At 29.9% G+C, this 5,801-nt stretch overlaps 1 long non-coding RNA gene across 1 annotated transcript; it reads left to right on the plus strand.

Moving 5' to 3' along the window:
* The first annotated feature begins 1,037 nt into the window (after positions 1-1,037).
* LOC106436786 lies at positions 1,038-5,401 on the plus strand. The gene is made up of 2 exons (XR_001287178.3): positions 1,038-1,707; positions 2,743-5,401. It is a non-coding gene; the product is annotated as an uncharacterized LOC106436786 (long non-coding RNA).
* Positions 5,402-5,801: the final 400 nt, after the last annotated feature.

The following is a 5,801-nucleotide window of genomic DNA, read 5'->3' on the forward strand; positions in this document are numbered from 1 at the left end:
CGCATGTCATAAACCAAGTCAACATTTAAATTACACCATTACAGTTTTAGGGGAATTAGTTAAAATAGATAGTTTGTGTATGTAATTCTAAAAATAGAGTTGTTCATGTGCTTTTTGGCATGATTTAAAAGTTCGTGTGTGAAAAAACCAGAAAAACTAGTTCATAGGGGAATAAGCTATTTTCGTGTTGTTCATGTATTTTTTTGCATGGTTTAAAAGTTCGTGTGTGAAAAATCCGGGAACAATTTGTTCATAAAGGAATATGCCATTTTTCCCTAATAATAAAGAGAAAAACACAAACTGACCTATACTCGACGGGAGCCAAGTCTTTTATCTGACTACATTTGTGTAGCAATCTGATCTCGAACAATCTTCGTATAAACTGCCGTTGATGTTTCTTCATTTCCTCGTACATCATTTTCATCATCTGAATTATTCTCACTTTGATGCATATGCACACCATTGTTCTCCATAGTCACTTTGATGCATAAACTGTGTGTGTTTTTTCTTTTACACATAATAAATAATCTTAAAATATAGTTTACCTGCTTCTGTTGTTTTTAGATGTATTAGGGCTATATGAAAAAAGCTTGATGAACTAATATTATATGGAAGAAGACAAACCTACATACATTCAGAAGTTGGTTTAAAATGTCAGTTTTCTATAAATTTATTTGGTACATATTAACATATTAATATATCTTTTACCATTTTAAAAAAAAAAATCCTTTTAGTTCCTTATCTAATTTGACATGGAATATATTTACACTATATTCCTCATAAAAAAATGAACGTGGAGGAATTTCTAATTCCCACAAGTAATAAAATTTCCCTTTGGTAAAAAACCACAGGAACTGAGAGGAATGTAGTCTCTACAATTTTTTCCCTCAGTTGGTGTTATCACTTGGACCCATAGTCTTGACATTTTATTATGAAAGAACCTTTAAAGCTTTGCTGGTTAAAGAGTTAAATTAACCCAATCCACCTTTTGAGTTTAGGAGGGTTATTGCTTGCCAAATACTTTAACCTCAGAGTGCATAGGTATATATTACCAGACCACAACTTTTTTATTTTCTTAAGGCAACATTTATGCATAATAAAACGTTGGAATCCATAAATTAACCATCTTCTAGATGATTCAAGATAAACACTTTTTTTTTATAATCTTGGTGTGATCACAAAGACTTTCTAGGTCCAAAGACTAATCGCCAAGAGGCCCATAAAAATCTGGTTTTTCTTGCCACTTAAGGCGTTTATGGATGGCCAAGGGGAATCGAACCCATGACGAGCCTCCGGATAGAGACACTTAACCAATTATTTGAATTTTCATGAGGTCCAGTCAATCGAAGCTAGTATTTTCCTTTTTTTTAGAAACCTAACCTATATTAGGGGTTATCTGAAGATGTCAAACTAGACCAAAAATTATGTGGTTCATTGGAACTAGATGATGACCACCCTTTTTTACGGAGAACAATTTACGTTTCATCTTCTTTTTTTTAGAAAACTTAAAAATATGTATATAGAGCAATTAACAATTAGATGAGTGGATACAACAGAAATATTCCATAAGAAAAAGAAAAAAAGAAAAAAAGAAAAGAGAATTATTAAGAAGAAAGATAAACATGGCGAGAAAAATAAACATGGCGAAACGTGGAAATGTCGTCGCTTTCATCTCTCTTCTGATGATTTTCTTGTTGGTTTTGACAGGTAATACATATTTTGACAAATAAATCTCACAAAAGCTTGTTGTTTGTTTCTTTTTTTCAATCCTTTTTATTTTATTTTTTAAAATGTTGAATTTTTTTTTCCTATTATTTTCTTTTCATACAGTAAAACATAATTTATCATCTGGCAATAAAAAATCTAGGAAATAAATGGTCACAAAGTATTTTGTATTATATTTCCTCTATTCATATTAAATGTCACTTTAGCATTTTTTTTTCATGTTACATAAAAAATGTCATTTTGCAATTTCAATGTAATTTATACGTACTTTTAATTAAATATTAATTGTAAAATACATTGATTTTATAAATAAATGTATTTATCTAAAATGATATTGGTTAAATTGATGATATTAATGAAAACATAAATGCATTTCAATCAGTTTTTAATATGTATTTAAAATATATAAGTGATACTCTTTGTATCTTTGTAAAACGGATGGAGTATTATGGACAAATAAATTTAAAAATCAATTAAAAGCAAACAGAAGAAATATTAAATTATGTTTAGCTTTTTTTTTTTTCAAATGAACCATATAACGTTAAGAATTTTAAACAAAACTCATTTAGCAACTATAACTTAGGGCATCTCCATCCTTATTTCATAATTAAAAAATAAAGTATAAAAAAATAAAAAATTATTCCATAAATAGAGTAATTTTTTATTCTTTATTCATAGTCTATTTCCTACTCCATTTATGGAATAGATTATGGAATAGGAATAGAGATGCTAACACAAACATTTTTTTTTTGCATTTGCAGTTTTCGTTACAAACTTAATTCGGCAAACAAATTTCATCTAATTGTTTTTCACTTAAAACACACAAAAACTAACATATGAACAAAAAGTCAAAATGTATGATTTATGAATAAGATAATGTTTCTTTCTCGTGAAACCTTTTTTTTTTGTCAACGTGAAACCTAATTGTTACTAAATTATGTTTATTAATTAGGAGTTAAAAAATATTTATTAATTAAACGGATTTTGCTGATTCTTCATTGACTCCATTATGTACAGGGGAAGCTCAGGAGAAAACTAAGTATACTAAAGCCAAGAGTGCGCCAACTGAAGTCTGTTTGGATCGTAATTCTGGTGATGCTGTATGCACTCAGTATTGCGTTGCAGAAACAAATCCGAAAAGATGTTCTGGAAAATGTTTCCCATATAAAAATGCGGGAAGGAAGGAATGCTACTGCCATCCATGCTAAAAATGACAATAGCTGGTTTTGATTGTTTGTGTTTGTGTGTGTGTGTGTTTTTTTTTGAAAAATTATATTTTTAACCGGTCAATACTTTGGAGTAGTTTTCTAAAAGTTATAAATGCCAGTTTTAAAAGTTTTCACCAAATTTTAAGATAAAAACATAAATCATATTTTCTTGGGTTTGACCAAAAAATTCTTTTCTTTTACTCAGATGAGATTTTTTATTTTCATATATTATATAGTTATTTAGAAACTCAAACATATTCTAAAAACATCAGACAATCAAAGCCAATATACATAAAATATTGGAAATGAAAATAAGATTGTTTTTATTAAGTTATGCATTTTTTAACATTAAGTTATGCATTTTTCAGTGATCTAATTTCTAAGAAGTTATTATAATAAAGAAATGTAGTTTTTTTTTTTTTGAACAAGATGTATTTTTTCCTTTCAGACTCAAATTATAATGTTTACAAAAAATTATCTAGCACTCATTCAGATACAATCGGACAATCTGTTATCAAATCTTAATATTAAAACAAAAAGTTTTTTTTTTGAGAAAGGGTTTACTATTAAATTGCAGAAAAGAAAGGAAAACATCACCAGCCATAAGGCATTGTTTGCTGAGCTCGTGCCCAATTTAAATACATAAATACATAAACAACCCCACAATTTAAACCCATAAAAAACAAAAAGATTTCAATGGACCAAAAGAGATTTTCTTACTGGATACATTAACCGTAAGATCAAAGCCGTGCCAACATTAACAGCTGCCCCAAGCCAAAAACAAAGTCAAATGAAAAATATCTACAATAATATGAAGGCTATTGTAGTTCAGTGTGCAAGAAAATTTCTTTATTTATACAATTTAAATAATTAACAAATATTTTCATATTTTATTTAGTTTTTTTTTTAAATCTCTGTTTTTGTAGTCTCATCTTTTGTTTAACTCGTGAAGCTATTAACAAAGCTACATGTTTATATAGAATCACATTACATGAAACAAATTATAAGAAATGTCTTTAGTGTTTTGTATATTTTAAAAGATGCCCTAGGCCAATGCTTCTTATTTTCTCATGTAAGCACGACATTGCGTAAGATACTAACAATCTTTATCCACCTTTCTTATTGGTCGATTGTATTTGTATAGCTGCTTCATATTCAAACGACTTGGTGAGCTCATAATACAAATGATATGTGAAATATATCAGTTATGTGAAAATGCATTGTTGCAGAGTTACAAACATTTCATACAAAGCGATCATTAGCTCTATTTCACTCTAAAGATGTACTGCTTCTGCTTCCTGAAACTGTTCTCGTTCCGCATATATCAACTTACCTAAATCATGAAAACAGTAAAGACCTGTTTGCTATATTGAGGATATGTATTTTATATGAGGTTTAACAACTATCATGTTATATATGGCCTGCGAAAGAGAAAAGACGATTAGATTAAAATATACGGGAAGACGAATCTACACACAGATATATATATATATATAACTTATCTAAATAAAAATGTTTTAATAAGTACCATATACTTATTACCATATATTATAGAGCAGAAGGCATGTTATATATTTTTACATCAAGCATCAAACGGTAGTTGATGATGAGCTACAAGACTGAACCTAATTTAAGTTCTCTTATATTCTATTGCACACTAGAGAAAAAATCTGTCTTTGATACTGCAAAAGGTTTGAAAAGATATTTGCCTCGCATATCAAAAAGTTTCTAAACATAAATGTTGAAATCTAAAACTGGAAATCTAGTTTATAGACTAATCAAACAATAATAAGAGAGATTAGGGCCAAAGATTCGGTTTATTGAGTCACTACAAGAAAACCTGGTCATGACGACCACGAATTACGACTACAATAGTGTCGTCGTAATGTGACATCAGGTTTACGTCGACGAAGCATGATGTCATCCAAAAATAGACGTAAATTTGCTATCAAATGTTTTAGTCGTAAATTAGTCGTAAAGTAACGTCTTTTTAACGGCGACCTAGTTGTAGAATTGCTACGAAAAATCTTTGTCGTAAATTAGTCATAATTATACGACTAGATTACGACAACCTTTGATTTCTTCGTAAACACGTTGGTAAATTACGTCTATTTTCCATCTAATATTTTCCATCTAATTAACGACCTTATTACGTGGAATGCAGTTGTAAATTAGTAGTAAAGTTTATGGTGACATAAATTGGTCGTAACATTCCCACCTACCAAAATCGAATTTTTTTTATAAATATGCTCTCCTCGCTCTCATTCTCAAATGCACAAAAAAACAAAAAAAAAAGTTAAAAATGTCTCGAGATATCTATGAGCTTCGGAATTGGATGTATGCACACAAAGATTCTGTGGGAAGAGTGACAAGCGAATTTCTCAACGGAGCAGAGACATTCATGTACCAGGCCGGAAATACATCTCTCACGCAAGAAACAAGTAAAATGTTCTGTCCCTGTCATAAATGCAAGAATACCAAGTTTGCTCAGAGTGAAACAGTTTGGAAACATATAGTAAATAGAGGATTTACTCCACATTACTACATATGGTTTCACCATGGAGAGGGTGATAGTAGGAATGAATGTAGTAGTAGTAATCGGTTTGAAAATGTTGGTAATAGAGATGAACCGAGTCATTTGCATTCTGAAATCCCTCTGGAGGATCAGATGGTAGATCATGATAGGATGTATGATATGGTTACAAATGCATTTCGTGAAACTACATCAATAATAGAGGAAGTAGAAAATGTAGAAGGACCTAACTTGGAGGCAAAAAGATTTTTTGAAATGCTAGTTGCAGCTAATCAGCCAATTTACGAAGGTTCTAGAGAAGGTCCTTCTAAATCATCATTGGCAGCTAGGATGAT

Source organism: Brassica napus, chromosome C1 (assembly GCF_020379485.1).
Source record: "Brassica napus cultivar Da-Ae chromosome C1, Da-Ae, whole genome shotgun sequence".
Classification (NCBI taxonomy): Eukaryota; Viridiplantae; Streptophyta; class Magnoliopsida; order Brassicales; family Brassicaceae; genus Brassica; species Brassica napus.